General features: G+C 38.9%; 1 long non-coding RNA gene across 1 annotated transcript in view; it reads right to left on the reverse strand.

The window, feature by feature from the left end:
• Window positions 1-1,026: 1,026 nt before the first annotated feature.
• LOC129659155 (uncharacterized) overlaps window positions 1,027-17,022 on the reverse strand; it is a 39,690-nt gene continuing 23,694 nt past the window's right edge. Inside the window, exons 3-4 of the long non-coding RNA XR_008717815.1 lie at window positions 5,777-5,867; window positions 1,027-1,724 (exon numbers count right to left, since the gene is read on the reverse strand). This is a non-coding gene — a long non-coding RNA (uncharacterized LOC129659155). The remainder of the gene's footprint in view (window positions 1,725-5,776; window positions 5,868-17,022) is intronic.

Genomic DNA, 17,022 nt, shown 5'->3' on the forward strand with positions numbered 1-17,022 from the left:
GGGTATCTCTTAAATATTGATATATCCATGGTTCTGTATCTGACAGAATGAGTTCAGCTTTAGGCTTGGCTTTCTTCATCGAAGCCCCACTCTTTCTTTCTCTGTCTTTGTGAACAATACTATAATGCCTCCAGATGTCAAAGTAATCACTAATTCTTTCCTTTCTCTCAGAATACATACAAGACTATTTTATATCTTTTTTTTTTTGGCCATAGCCACAATTTTAGGCAATAGCACATGTACTATGCATAAGCCTACTAAATTGTCTTGTTCCCCAAGCTTGATCCTCTTCTAATGCTCTTCTCTATGGTCAACAAATTTTGTTCTAAATATCAAATGTGATTATGTCCCATCCCCTTTAAAAACACAAAAAAACAAAAAACTGTTGCCATATACCAACAAATAGAAGATGAAGTTTTTGAAAACATACAATTTAAAATATCAAATGTCTAAAAATAATGAACGATGTGCAACATCTCTACAGAGAAACACATTATTTAGAGAAAACAGATAAGACATAAATTAAGAGTGCATGAGTGCTAAGTTGCTTCAATCATGTCTGCTCTGTGCAACCCTGTGGACTGTAGCCTGCCAGGCTCCTCTGTCCATGGGATTCTTCAGGCAAGAATACTGGAATGGGTTGCCATGCCCTCCTCCGGAGGATCTTCCCAACTCAGGGATTGAACCTGCATCTCTTACATCTCCTGCATTGGCAGGCAGGTTCTTTACCAGTAGGGCCACCTGAGAAGCCCAAATTAAGAGTATACCATGTTAATGGACTGGAAAGTTTAACACTTTACAAATTTGTCATTTCTCCCCAAATTGACCCATTCTCTGTCTTCTTCCCTTGTGGGAACCCCAATTTTTTATATAGTAGACCTTCACTGAAACATGTTTTAAAAGGTGTGCTTCCAGAAACTGAAATGCAACCTAAAGGAAAAACTGCAAAAGAAGACACAGTGATAGCTAAAGGAACTGACAAATGACAAACATCAGGGTACAAACAAATAAGAATTTATTACATAAAATATTATAATTGTTATTTAAAACTTATTTGAAGCATATATAAATAAGTTAGAACTAAAGAGGGAAACATTAGATCTGAGGAAATATGATATTTAAGTATTTTAAGAATTTGTATGTTTCAGGTGATGAATAAGCATATTGATTAACACTGGACTTTTCAAAGTAATGTGTGTTTTTAAAATTTAAGACTGTTTAAAGAAAAGAATGAGAACACAAAACTTTCAAAATATTATTGGAGCAATAGGATTTTTAAATAAAACTCAATCTACTAAAAGTTTGAATGGAGGGGGAAAATGGGGTATGGGAAAAAACAGGATAAACAAAAGTCACAAGACAGGATGGCAAAAATGGATGATGAATGCATCAGTTTAACTGAATCTGAGAGTAAATTAAAAATTAAGCTTGGTTTAAGTAAAATGCAGCAATACTCTCTTTTAAAAAGACATACTTAAAACATAAGCATACAGAAAGATTACAAGCCAATGGAAAGTAAAATATTTCCCACACATGCCATAATCTGAAAAATGTTTTATTGCAGTGGTCAGGGCTTCCCTGATAGCTCAGTTTGTAAAGAATCCACTTGCAATGCAGGAGGCCCCAGTTCGATTCCTGGGTCGGGAGATCTGCTGGAAAAGGGATAGGCTACCCACTCCAGTATTCTTGGGCTTCCCTGGTGGCTAGGCTGGTGAAGAATCCACCTGCAATGCAGAAGACCTGGGTTTGATCCCTGGGTTTGGAAGATCCCCTGCAAAAGGGAAAGGCTCCCCACTCCAGTATTCTGGCCTGGAGAATCCCATGGACTGTATAGTTCACAGGGTCATAAAGACTTGGACATGACTGAGTGACTTTCACTTTCAGCAAAATCTTTCTGTAAAGGGCCAGAAAATATATATTTGGGGAAATATGTCACAGCTACTGAATTCTGTCATTGTAGCAAGAAAGCTATCACAGACAATATGTAAACAAATACACATATATACACTGTAAGAAAACTTTATTCACAGAAATAGTTGGCATGCTATATTTGACCAACAGGCCATAGTTTGCTGATTTTTGTTCTATTGAAAGGTCATAATCATGGGCCTAATCGATGTGCAAATAAATAAGATACAATGATAAATCAGGACATCATGATTTTGCAGGAAAAGTCAATCTCAGAAGCTTGAATAGGTATTCAGAAAAAATAGAGAAGGAATTGGACAAAGATGGTAGATAATTTGATTTTTTTATTATCCATCATTAACCCATACTTCGTTTACCCCTCATTCCACCTTATACTTCTTCTAGACAAGGTAAAAATTAAAACCTAGGCTTGAAAGAGTGATTTCAGATAGCAGATGATCCAGAGTTTATGAGAATAGAATCCCTGGAAACTGCAGGATGGAATGGAAGTGATGTTATAGCTACATTATTGGAGCAATTCTTCTGTAGCCACTTTTGCTATGAGAGTGAGATAAGAGTATGGGATCACTGCTTAGCTTTCTCAAAATAACTGATCCCACTAGCATTTATGAATAATTATATAGGAAATGATTAAAAGATACCAATCACCTTTTATACTTTAATATTATAATCATAAACTAAAATAGTATGCAAAGTAGTTTATTATTACTTAATTGTAATTTGTACCACTAGGTGGCGCACATCTTAAATTGTATCTACCCAGGATGGTGACAGCAATGGCACCCTACTCCAGTACTCTTGCCTGGAAAATCCCATGGACGCAGGAGCCTGGTGGGCTGCAGTCCATGGGGTCGCTAAGAGTCGGACATGACTGAGCGACTTCCCTTTCACTTTTCACTTTCATGCATTGGAGAAAGAAACGGCAACCCACTCCAGTGTTCTTGCCTGGAGAATCCCAGGGACAGGGGAGCCTGGTGGGCTTCCATCTATGGGGTCGCACAGAGTCAGACACGACTGAAGCGACTTAGCAGCAGCTTAGCAGGAGGATGGTGACAGAGAGGTTGCAAACTGAGAGGGTCTGACTCTGGCCCACATGTGTTTTGATTGGCTAATCATGTTTTCCAAATTTTCTATTACTGGTTAATGTTTAAGATTACAGAATTTCACATTATAAAGCTGTATTTTTTGTTTCAGTTGGAAAAATATAATTTAACAGTTAAATGTATTTTAGAAATATAGATGTAAAGTTAAAAGAGAAGAAATACAACAGGAATCAGGATCTGGTTTCTGTATTATAGAACAAATTCTTGAAGTAATGAAATAAAGGAGCCTTAGAGCAAGATAAGCAGCAAGATAGTATAAAGAGATTAAAAAAAAAAAAATGCCCAGCAAATGTCAGCTGACTGGGTCTACCAGTGGATTAAACACTCTCTGCAGATTCATGCATTAAATTCTCAAAATCATTCTATGAGGTGTGTTGCTTCCCTCCTATTACACAAAGACAAGAAAAGTGAGACCCAGAGTTGAATAAGTTCTGAAGTCACAGACAGTAAGTGGCATGACTGTGTTTAACTCTAGGGAGTTCAAGGCAAAGTCCAAGATTTTACCATCTACTCTAATAAGGCTCTTGCTGCAGAAAGATTATTTGGTGACTGGCTTGAGATGTAGTTAGGTTTGCTTTGCCAGCTCTTATCAAATCTTCCTGAGCCCTCAAGCTGACTAGTCCTAATTTTCCCTGTTGAGTGAGAAGATAACTCCTGCCTGGAGACAGTAGATGAGCACATCTCCTCCTTCTCCATTGTGACCAGAAGGGAAGTACTGGTTCCCTCTCAGACAGTGCCTTGGTTAATACAGATTGCAGTCATCCTTGCTCTTCTCTTTGAAGGATTCTCCTTCCTCTAAGACCCCTAATCTCCCAGCGCTGCTTAGTTCATCCACAGAGAACCAGAAAACCTGCTTCCTCAGTGGTGAAGGCCTTTCTTTTTCACAGTTGCTGCCACACGGTGTCGCTGTTGAAACACAGGGAACACAGCCACCCAGGTAGAGTCCCTGCTGCACACTGAGCCTCAGGCCAATACTGCGTCTGGTGACCACTGCAGAAAATCTTGGTGACCTACAAGCACTGCCGCCATTCATCGTTTATCTGTCAGCAGTTTCTCCACAGGAAGAAGGAATCTCTCCTTAGTGTCACTGTCAACTGTGATAGTTCTATGCAGGCGTGAACCCCTCACAAAACTGGTCTAACTGGAAAAGAATGTGCTTGCAATGTGGGAGACTTGGGTTTGATCCCTGGGTTGGGAAGATCCCCTGGAGAGGGGAAAGGCTACCCACTCCAGTATTCTGGCCTGCAGAATTCCATGGACTGTATAGTCCATGGGGTCACAGAGTCAGACACAACTGAGTGTCTTTCACTTTCAAGAGATTATTTGAGTCTACAATTAAAGCCATTTTTACAAGATCCATGCTTAATCCCCAGAGTAGTTGAATTTAGAAGGATTTTCAGTCTCGGCCATGTAATTGCTCAGAATTACCCCTCTTCCCTCCCATTTTCTTTAACCAATCTCTAATGTGTAAGAACTTCCTCTCCATTTCTGACTCAATGACCATCTCCATTTTTATTCAATGAAGAATACCCTTTATGATAACTTCAGTACTCTTGCCTGGAGAATGCCAAGGACAGATAAGCCTGACAAACTACAGTCCATGGGGTCACAAAGAGTCGGACATGACTGAGCAATTGAGCATGCATGATAACACCTAACCTTGCCACAAAAGCAAGCTACATTGTAAATCCCTGAAAATCTTTCTACACTCAGAGAATTACTCTGAATGGATTAGATTACTCTGTAGGATTAGGGCAGAACATTTTGGTTTCAGACACTTGGATGTGGACCGACTGTGTGACGCATACTCAGCAGCTCACATCAAGACAATGGATCCTCCAAATCCCTTCTTGCTAGAAAATAACTGGTGTCATTATTATGCTAGGGATGCACGCAACTGAACAACAAATGATATCCAAAGTTTCCAATTCAGTAAAAAATTTGTCTTTTAATTCTACTGTATACCAATGTTCTTTTTAATTTTCTATATCTTTAAGTAGAGATTTGAGATGAAGAATAAACATCAAGAGAATGTTGAAGATGTATTTGAGGATTATGACATGATCGCACAAGAAATGACACTGAAAAATTGTCCATTAAGTTCTGGTCATATAGTATTATAGACATGCAGTCAACTCTCAAGCAACCAGAGAAGAGAGAAATTCACAAATAACCCAGACAAAGGTGAAATAAACTAAGCATCATCTTCTATTGCTTCCCAATGGCCTGACTTCCACCATCCTGTAAGCAGCCTTCCCTGGGTTGGTTCTGATTCATCTAAACCTGCCATGGCTGCTCTGGCCCTCTATGGGAGTGGGAAGGGTGTTCTAGTGAACATCAGTGGCAACAAATAACAGCCATTACCTAACTTCTGAGTCCTGTTGCATTGTTACCGTAGCTAGTTAGGGATTTGATTTACTCTATCCCAGGGTGATTGAAAAGTGCCTGTATTTTAGTGTCTAAAATCTTCCAGGAGGTAGAATTGCATATCCTTTATTGTCAATCAGTCCTAGAGGTAATTAGCCAGGAAAGCATTTTTTAAATTAGTACAATATCAATTAATTTCTCTATTAATTAAAAAATATGATTTCGTGAGAGGCTATTTATCTTTAAAATAGAAGGTGTTAAGTAAGTAATATTTTTTACATCAATGATGGAATCCATTCCAAAGCAAAAAGGAAAAGTTTAGAATTATAGAAAGGTCTACAGGTCATGAGATTCAAGCTTTTGGTATTTTTACTTACATATAAGGAAGCTCATTGCATTCAACATTAATCCTCTCATCTGTTAAATGAAGGGCTCCAAGTGATTTGACCTCAATTGAAGAGTTAGTTACTTGGGTGAGAGAAAAAAAAAAAAAAAGCTAAAATTCCTATCTAAGGCACTTTCTGTTACCCCATATTGAATTAGAACTAATCAGTCACTGTCTTTTAAAACCACCCCTCCACCCCCATCCCCCCACCACAGAAACCCAATGATATTCCACATTATAATTCCAGGATACAGCTTTTAGAACACTTGGCTGGAGCTTAGAAGGAAAGTTGCTGGAATTGTGGCTATTCTCTTGTGGTTTAGAGGCAATCCAAATATCAGTTGTGTGTTGTTATATTTCAGTTCTCAAAGACTGTGATGGGATCCCATGTTATGGTATGCTTCAAATAAAAACAGAGAGACCTCCTTTCTGAGGCTGTGGGATGACACGCAGTTTTGTGCCACTTCATCAGAACTCAGTCTTTTGGCCAGAGTGCTTATTACAAAGTGCAGTAAAGCAGAACAAAACCACAGAGAAACATTAGAGCTCTCCCTCTCTTTCTGAATTAGTCTGAGGAGAGGACTTTCCTTCAGAAACAAACATTTCTGCCTCAGTGCTCACTATGCCCAATAGCTCTGTCTCACTGGATGAATTGCGCATGGGATTTTACTAGGAAGACACCTGACTGAGTTTCAGAACTGGGGAAATGTACATTTTATAGCTTCTTTCATTGAATGTCCTCCCTTCTTTGAATGGTAACTGTATTATCAAGTTATCTTTGGTTGTGGGAACTGAATGGGCAGAGAGGTATTCAGACTTAGCCTAAGTGACTTCAAGGTGTGGTACAGAATATAAAATGAAGGTGTCCTTTGAAAACTAGAAAAAATAAACTGAGCAAAACTAGAATTCTGGAATCAGAAAAATCAAAATAAAGGAATTTATTGTGTGTGGAGTTAACTAACATACGCAGACAAGAGTTCTAAAAGTTTATCCCAGCATTCCAGTCAATTCCTGTTACCACCCTGTTGGTTTGGGTTCATCTTGTCACCATTCTACTGGTTGTCTTTCCATCATTCTGTGATCCTGAGATGGTTAAGATGCTGAGAAGGATTTCAACTTAACTTTAAAATTTTCAATCTTTATTTTCCCTTATTCTTAAAAAAAACACACAAATATTTAATTTGGCTAGAATTTCTATTACATAGTTGCCTGAGGTCTTGTTGGAGCTGAAAAGTTGTGGAAAAAATCAAAGCAAGCTGTGCTTTTTGTTTCTGAATTATTAAACATTTACATCTGACTGGTCACATAGTATCGTTTCTCTAAAAGTACACACCATTGATTTGAGCGACAGAGTTTGGTGTCAATAATTTGGAGGATGCCTCATTCTATCAGAAGGCATATTTTAGGTCCAAATCAGCTAAACTTTGCCAATAGGATAGAAAATTTAAGTATAAGGTTGACTTTTTTAAAAGCTTACTTAGATGCATAGAGTACATTAACACTCTAAGCCAGCAAAGAAAATGATGTGTTTATGATGCTATTATTGAACTTCACCAGCCCAGTTCAAGATATGTTAAAAAATCACTTAGACTGGCAATGGATCTTGTTTCAGTTAAACTTTCACCTTATTTTACCCTAAGTTTAGAGCATCAGTCCTGAAGGAAAAGCCTAGAAAATCCTAATGATATTATAAAGTGATCCAAGAATAAAAGAACACTACCATAACTCCTACTCTTTTGGGATCCAAAGGTCACATGCTTTTAGGGTTGAAAAAAGTTCATAAAGGTTTCAAAGATAACAGACATGTAACCAAAACAGAAACCAAGTACAGTGTACTCTAGCTTCTGGGAGAGTTGTAGGTAATAATATTTAAGGCTACAATGGAAAACCAAGGTAAGCTCTAATAGTCCGCTCTAGAAGAAAAATCATTTATCTGTTTTCTTATTGCCACTTTCCAAAGACCTTTTCATGAATATTCCACAATTTGCATACTTGGCAGATTGGGAAATACAGTGGTTATCCACAGTAGCTAATTAGAATAGGCCAAGATTTCCATTTTTTCCATAGTGCTTCAAAACCTCTAAGCTAAGTCATCCTCTCTTTGACGTATCTTTAAACACTGCACCTAGTATCAGATTATTCCATCACATAGCATTTTGTTAAAATATACTGAAGCAAGTATATAATATGATATTTCCTGTGGTACAATATTCCCACCTTGCAAATATCTCCACCAGTGGTTGCGCATCATCACATATGTTTGAATGGTAATTGAGGGCCTGTCTAATAGATTAGCTTTCCCATTTTTCTGCATAGTCAGCTCACCCCAGGCTCCCAGAGATAGCTGCTTTTAACCAGATTTCCCTTAAATAATAAGATAAAAGGGGCGGGAGTCAGAAAAATTGTGAATTAATAACCACTGTGCTGCTTTTTACCCTAGTAATGATGTGGGGCATTGATGAAGAGATAGTTATATGTGATAGAAGTAATCCTTTGGGTCTTCATCTTCTGTCCTTAAGCCCAAAGACGAGTGTGGTTCCATTTTGGCCTCAAGAATGTGTTTAGGCCTCCGAAACATAGATTCCAATATTCCAGACCCTCACCACAACCTCCTGACCTTCCACTTTTCCAAAGATCTCCTCGCCTTTATCCCACAGACCTCCCTCCTTAGTTCCTCATCTCCCCTCTCTCAAGTGCATGTGCCCTCACACCAGCAACTTGACTACCTACTCCAAACCTCAGGCTTGGTCTGCTCTCTACCTTCTCACCAGCACCTCAGTTTACTTACACTCTATCCTCCTGCTATACCCAATATGCATGTTCCCTGACCTCTGGATAAAAGACAAGGAATAATCCACCTTTTCTCCTACTTGTCGCAGGGGCTGAGGCACACAAGTCTGCAAATTGATGAAATCACACTTTGAGGCATGGTTTCATAAGACCTGGGCACCTCCTATCTGCACTCTTGTTAGCTAATGGAAGTTGGTGATGGACAGGGAGGCCTGGTGTGCTGCAGTCCATAGGGTCGCAAAGAGTCAGACACAACTGAGCTACTGAACTCAACTGCAGTTCCGGGTTCACAGTAACCCAAACCCTTCGAATTTGCTTCCCAGGTGACTCAGGGGGTAAAGAATCTGCCTGCAATGCACAAGATGCAAGAAACATGGGTTCGATCCTTGGGTCACAAAGATCCCTTGGAGGAGAAAGTGGCATCCCACTCCAGTATTCATGCCTGGAGAATCCCATGGACAGAGGAGCCTGGCAGGCTACAGTCCATGGGGTCACAAAGAATTACTTACTTACTTTAGCTCCCTACTCCCTCACTGTTTTGTATCATACCCTTAACTTAATCATTGGTTATATCTCAAATGCTCTGGTTTCTGGAACCTTCTTCTTCATCTGCACTAAAACTTCCAGGCATCAGGGTGTCGTCATAACCCTCTTGGAGATACAGAAGATGATTACATAAATTCTCTGATGTGATTTTTGTCCCTCTGAATTCATTCTCCACAAAGCTTACAATCACTTTTCTTAGATTTAACACTGGTTACATCATGCTTATGTTTAATACCCACCGATTGTTATCTATAGAATAATGCCTGGGCAACTAATTATGTTACTTCTTCATGATCTAACACTCACTACCCCTTCAGTTATAAATGTCATGATCCCCTGCCTCAAACTTGATATCACTACGGCAACATCAAACAGATGGTCTTTCCCAGATTCTTGAAACTGTTTCTCCCCTTGTTGCCTTTGTTCATGTGATATCTTTTTCCTTTTTTGTTTTTGAAATGAAAGGTTTATAGGGGGAGTATCTGGTAGAAATTGTGATTGTGGAAGCTTTTAATAAATAGTAGGAATGAGAAGTAAGTCTCCTCTGATAACTTTCCTTAATTTTGTCCTCCAGGATTCAATTATATACAATCCCTCTTTTACTCTGTTATCTTTTTCTAGAAAATGAAGTTGTTCAGCTGTTCTGAGATGTCTGGTAAAGTCCAGATCCTTTATTATTTGTGGAAAGATGATAAAAATTACAAGGAGTAAAGAACTAAAGGAAACTATGGCAGATTTCCAAGGACAAACATCTCTGCTGTAGTAGCATGTGCTACTAGTGACCCTCACATCAGCCTCTGATGGTCTACTTTCCCACTGCCATGTTGTGAATGATTACAGTGTTGGGTGCATTGTGAAATTAGGAGCCAATGTCAAAAAGTGGCAATGGGAAGACGGTTTGGGGTAATGTTTATACATCTTGATCTAAACATATTCTTTCAACCAAGTCTGAAGTGTTGTGAGGAGCTGGTGTCACCTGGGGCTCATTTTCAATCCTAAATATTCATTAGGACTGATGCTGAAGCCAAAGTGCCAATACTTTGGCCACCTGATGTGAAGAACTGACTCATTAAAAAAGACCCTGATGCTAGGAAAGATTGAAGGTGGGAAGAGAAGGGGACAACAGGGGATGAGATGGTTGAATGGCATCACTGACTTGATGGACATGAGTTTGAGCAAGCTCTGGGAGTTGTTGATGGACAGGGAAGCCTGGTGTGCTGCAGTCCATGGGGTTGCAAAGAGTCAGACACAACTGAGTGACTGAAGTGAACTGAACTGGGGTTCACTTGAATATGTCATTGTCTTTGTAGAACCAGATAACAGGTAACTTCAAGTTGGATCTGTCTTTCCTTTTATTAAGTTTCTCTTATGTCTCATAGGGATCATGACTCTGGAAGGAGTCTGTCTAACATCTTTTGTCTGAAACTTCCTACCTCCTTTTCTGTATCACATGCCATTAGTACCTGTCTCAGGGAGAGATTGGGGGCAGGAGGAGAAGGGACGACAGAAGATGAGATGGGTGGATGGCATCACTGACTTAACGGACATGAGTTTGAGTGAACTCCGGGAGTTGGTGATGGACAGGGAGGCCTGGCATGCTGCAATTCATGGGGTCGCAAAGAGTCGGACACGACTGAGCAACTGAACTGAACTGAACAGACCATCTCAGTCTTATTCTTGCTTCTGTGGCTGTGGCAAAAGCCTCTAAAGACTTTGTCTTGTGTCTTACTAACATAACTAACACTTCAAGTGCCTACATCTTCTATCCAAAGCTTCTTGTTGCTATAGCACAGGACACAACAACTCTGCATGCCTGCATTTGCAGCTCAGAAGCTCTGGAGCTTTAGTAACCAGTCGGGGAACTCTGAACTAATGGGGGTCAGGAACTGATGGATGATCACTTCTACTACTGCTCACTGGAAGGATAATTCTGAGAGGCATTTGCACTTCCTTAGGGACCCAGCCCCAGTAACTCATGGAGATGGATCTACACCATTTGAGCAGGCAGCAGTAGTATCTGTGCCTAGCAAGAATGAGTGGTGAGAAACAATTAAAAAAAAAAAAAGAATAAGTGGTGAGGATTTCTGCTAAGAATTAGGTTGGTGCCACACCCTGTGTAATGTTCTCCCCTTGAGTGTGGGTTGGGCCTAATGATTTGGATCTAATGAGTAAAATACTTCCATTGATTAGGTTATAAAATTGTGACTTCTGTATTGTTGCTAGACTCTATTGTGAGCCTAAACGACATGTCTGAGAGACCCACATGACAAGGAACTGGGTGTGACCTTTAGCCAACCACCAGAGGCTGGTGAAGAAGTGAATCCTACTGGCAAGCACCAAACAAGCTTGGACCAGATAAACCACTGAAGAATATTTAAGTCCCTTTATACTATATTTTGACATAAAAAATTGAGAGTTTGTTTCTCAAGAAATTTTCCTACAGATTTGCTTTTTGTATTATTTTGTGGGAACGGTGTTGATTCATTATTTGTTTGCTATAGTTAAAACTTACTCATCACCCTTGTGGATGATGGAATTCAATCCACTGCCTGTGACTTCACCAATGTTCTATAAACAATACAACTGCCAATGCAAAAGCAGTGTGCATTTTCTTGGAGTTAAAATAAGCACTTATAAGCTTTTCCTTTCTTCTATGGGTTATGGAATATTTATTTTTGAAATACAACATGAATTCTCAAACTTTTTATCTCTGCTTAGTTACTGATCTAGCTTTCCTAAGAAATTATCTGGATTGTTATACTGGCCCACTGTATACTCTGTGGTCATGGGAAAGCCTCTCTGCTTTTCTAAATCTACTTCTTCATAAGTAAAATAGAAACTGTGTTCAGATTTGAAAAATTGTATGGCACAATGGCATAAAATTCTTGATAAGTGCTCAAAACAATACCATTTCCTCCCTTCTATAAGAGGCAGGTTAATTTTTCTTTTATTTCTATAGAACTGTTTTTTAAAAACAAATAACACAGTGTTTCATAAGCAATTACTTAGAATTCTCATTTAGTTAAAAGATGCTGATTGGGCAATTCATTGTGATGATGTTATTATTATAGAAGATGAGGCAGAGGTGAAGTCTCAGGGTTGTAAATCTGAAAAATCATTCTCCTCAAACTCTGAAAAGACTTGTGATCTCACTTGGCTATTCCTCGCTTAAAAAGTGTATTTAGTCAATTGGGTAGTTATTTCCAAATATATGTTATGATAGTTATCAGTGCTCTATTGTTTTCCTTCTCAGAAATATTTCCCCATATTTGCTAAATGGTTCCAAACTTGCCTGATCAAGAGGCTTTTCTTAAGAATAGATGTTCAGAGCCCCTCCCCTGGAGAGGCTGATGCATAGGGGCTGGGGCAGAAATCTGGACATTCAACTATTGCCTCAGGTGGTTCTTATGATAAGACAAGTATAGAAAAAGGTGCATCAGCTGATCTATCCACTTTACTGATAGGGAAAAAGTATATACATGCAAGTCAACCACTAAAATTATATTTTTTCCTAAGTCATAACATGCTTAAATTCAATCATTTTTCTCTCAGAGTTAGCGGCTGGTTAGTAACCTGAAGGACTAAAAAGTTAATTATAGTCAAGGGTGAGAAGGTGATTTTGCTGAACAGCCTTTTCGAGCCAGGATTATATTTCAGTGGGCTTCCCTGGTGGCTCAGACAGTAAAATATCTGCCTTCAATGTGGGAGACCCAGGTTCAGTCCCTGGGTTGGAAAGATCCCCTGGAGAAGGGAACAGCTACCCACTCCAATATTCTGGCCTGGAGAATTCCATGGACAGAGGAGCCTGGCAGGCTACAGTCCATGGGGTCACAAAGAGTCAGATACGACTGAGTGACTTTCACTTTCACTTTATATTTCAGCATTAATCTGTGTGTTTTCCAAATAATTTCCTCCCCACCCACTTTCTCTCTGGTACACTGAGGATCTCTGTTCTTCCTTGCCACCTTCCTTCTTTCTTTCCTTCTATCTATCAAACACCAAAGCAGAAATAAAGACTGAAAGAAGCTGTCTTAGTACACATGGACTGCTAAAACAAAATACCATAGACTAGATGACTTATAAATGACAGAAATTTCTGTCTCTCAGTTCTGGAGACTAGAAGTCCAAGATCAAGGCACCAGCAGATTTGATATATGGTGACAGCTCCTTCCTCATAGATAGTCATCTTCTTACTATAACCTTACATGGCAGAAGGTACCAGGGAGGTTGATGGGATGTTATTTATAAGGACACTAATCACACTCAGTGAGGGCTCCACTGTCATGATGAAAGCATCTCCCAAAGGTCTTACCTCCTAATACCATCATATTGGGCATTAGGTTTCAACATGAATTTTGGGGAGGACACAGATATTTGGTCTATAGCAATGTCAGTAAGGTTGGAAGATGCGCTTGCAAAGATCAGATCAACATAGAAAGAAGTGAGGAAGGCAGAAACCAAAAGCAGATGGGGAAAAGGAGTGGTGGGCTGATGGACAGAAACATATATCCTCTTTGTCAAAATCAATTCATGTCTTCCCTCCATTTAATAACCCACTTTATGCATCAATTTCAACCTGATTGCCTCATATCAGTAACATATGTGTATACAGTTGACCTTTGAATAACATGGGCTTGAACTGTGCAGGTCCACTTATATATGGATTTTTTCCAATAAATACACACTACAATACTACATAATCCACTGTTTGTTGAATCCACAGATACGGAACTTCAGATATGGAGAGCAGACTGGATTTATACATGAATTTTTTTACTGCACTGGGGTCAGTACCACTGACCCCTACATTATTCAAGGGTTAACTGTCAATGCCATATGTGTATATGGGCAAAATACTAGATAGCCCTAAAGGAGACACTGTATCTACTATCACTGTACGTGTCTAGCGACTTGGCAGAGGACGTGGTACATAAAAGATGATTTGAAAAACTTTAAAGGGCTATTCAAATTAATTCACAGCACTAAATGTGAAATACAGATGTTAATGATTATCTGTACTTATCTGACTTCCAATTTCCATAACCCCCCTCTCTACATCTGACCCCAATATTATAGTTCAAGAAGAAATCTTAACCTTAGTTATAATTCCTTATTTCTTTTTGCTAATAGACTGCTTTGGCAGTAAGTTAGTTTCTTAGTTTCATTGATCTTAGTTACATTCTGACCTTTGTTCTGATTCTCATTACTGAACTTCTGTCTTATTCTTTGTTCTTTATAACATTTCTAGGTAATCTGATCACTACTATTCTAGTACCACTTCAACTGGGTTTAGTCAATGTTATTGGTTGAATTGTGTACCTTACAGAAATACACTGAAGTCATAACCCCCGATACCGCAAATGTATCACTTTCAAATGTGATTTTATTTGGGAACAGAGTTGTTGCAGATGTAATTAGATGAGTAGGACAGGCACTTAATCTGACTAGTGCCCTTATAACAAAAGGAAGACAACCAAGGACAAGGACAGACACACACAGAGAACACCATGTGATGACAGAGGCCGAGAATGGAGTGATGCAGCTACAAGCCAAGAACTGGCAGGGATTGTGGCCACCATCAGAAGCTATATAAAGGGAAAGAAAAATATCTGCTAAAGCTTTCAGAGACAACGTAGTCCTGCTGACACTCCTAACCTCTAGAAACGTGAGACCATACGTTTCTGTTGTTTAAAGTCACTTAGTTTGTGGTACACAGTGAAAGAAGCCCTAAAACTAAGACAGTCTTCTTGTCACTTTCTTTCCAGAAATGTTATAGACAAATTGTTATAGACAATTTCTTAGTATTAGTAGTGACTATGCTTACTTCCCATTACACACCTCAGAACACCCATTAACTAATGGAATTTGGGTTAAAAGCTCACATTTGTATATATACTAGACATATACTTGTTAAAATATTCTTTCTACAATTTCCACATGATTTTGTCCTCCAATTATCTAACAAATTCCACAGCAGAAATAAGTTCTACTCTTGTCTTGTTCTACTCAGACAAATTCTAAGTCCTATAAAATATTACAACAGTGACTAACCATGTATCAACATATTTTTCTTTTACTTTGCTAATCAGACTAAATGCTCCAACCAAAATACATACTGACTGAATGGATACAAAAACAAGAGCTGTGTATTTGCTGTCTACAAGAGTCATTTCAGATCTAGAGACATATACAGACTGAAAGTGATGAGATGGCAAAAGGTATTCCATGCAAATGGAAATCAAAAGGAAGTTGGAGTTGCAATTCTTATATCAGACAAAATAAACTTTAAAATAAAGAATGCAAAAGAGACAAAGAAGGACACTACATAATGATCAAAGGATCAATCCAAGAGGAAGATATAAAATTGTAAATATATATTCATTCAACATAGGAGCACCCCAACATACAAGGCAAATGTTCAGTTCAGTACAGTTTAGTCGCTCAGTTGTGTCCAACTCTTTGCGACCCCATGAACCACAGCACACCAGGCCTCCCTGTCCATCACCAACTCCCAGAGTTTACCCAAACTCATGTCCATTGAGTCGGTGATGCCATCCAACCATCTCATCCTCTGTCATCCCTTTCTCCTCCTGCCCTCAATCTTTCCTAGCATCAGGATCTTTTCAAATGAGTCAGTTCTTCGCATCAGGTGGCCAAAGTATTGGAGTTTCAGCTTCAACATCAGTCCTTCCAATGAACACCCAGGACTGATCTCCTTTAGGAGGGACTGGTTGGATCTCCTTGCAGTCCAAGGGACTCTCAAGAGTCTTCTCCAACACCACAGTTCAAAAGCATCAATTCTTCGGCATTCAGCTTTCTTTATAGTCCAACTCTCACATCCATACATGACTACTGGAAAAACCATAGCCTTGACTAGACGGACCTTTGTTAACAAAGTAATGTCTCTGCTTTTTAATATGCTGTCTAGGTTGGTCATAACTTTCCTTCCAAGGAGTAAGGGTCCTTTAATTTCATGGCTGCAATCACCATCTGCAGTGGTTTTGGAGCCCCCCAAAATAAAGTCAGCCACTGTTTCCACTGTTTCCCCATCTATTTGCCATGAAGTGAGGGGACCGGATGCCATGATCTTAGTTTTCTGAATGTAGAGCTTTAAGCCAACTTTTTCACTCTCCTCTTTCACTTTCATCAAGAGGCTCTTTAGTTCTTCTTCACTTTCTGCCAAAAGGGTGGTGTCATCTGCAACAGGCATAAAACAAGAAACTGACAATAACACAATAATAGTAGGGGAGTTTAACACTCCACTTACATCAACAGACAGATCATTCAGATAGCAACTCAAAAAGGAAACAAAGGCCTTAAATGACACATTAGACCATATGAACTTAATTGATATTTATAGAGGATTCCATCTGAAAGCAGAATACACATTCTTTTCAAATATACATGAAACACTCTCCAGGATAGATCCATGCTGAGCCATAAAGCAGGCATTGATAAATTTCAGAAAACTGAAATCATATCAAGCATCTTTTCTGACCACAAAGCTATGAAACTAGAAATCAACTACAAGAAAGAAAGAAAAAAAAAAATACACAAACATGCGGAGGTTAAACAATTTACTACGAAATGACCAATGGATCACTGAAGAAATCAAAAAGGAAATAAAAAAATACCTACAGATAAATGAAAATGAAAACACAACAATCCAAAACCTATGCAAATCATCAAAACAGTTCTCAGAGGGAAGATTACAGCAAATCAAGCTTACTTCAGGAAACAAGAAAAATCTCAAATAAACAACCTAAAGCAACTAGAGAGGGGACAAACAAAACATAGTAGAAGGAAAGAAATCATAAAGTTCAGAGCTGAAATAGAGACTAAAAACAATAGAAAAGTTTATGAAATTAAAAGCTGGTTCTTTGGAAAGATAAACAAAATTGA

Source organism: Bubalus kerabau, chromosome 8 (assembly GCF_029407905.1).
Source record: "Bubalus kerabau isolate K-KA32 ecotype Philippines breed swamp buffalo chromosome 8, PCC_UOA_SB_1v2, whole genome shotgun sequence".
Lineage (NCBI taxonomy): Eukaryota > Metazoa > Chordata > Mammalia > Artiodactyla > Bovidae > Bubalus > Bubalus kerabau.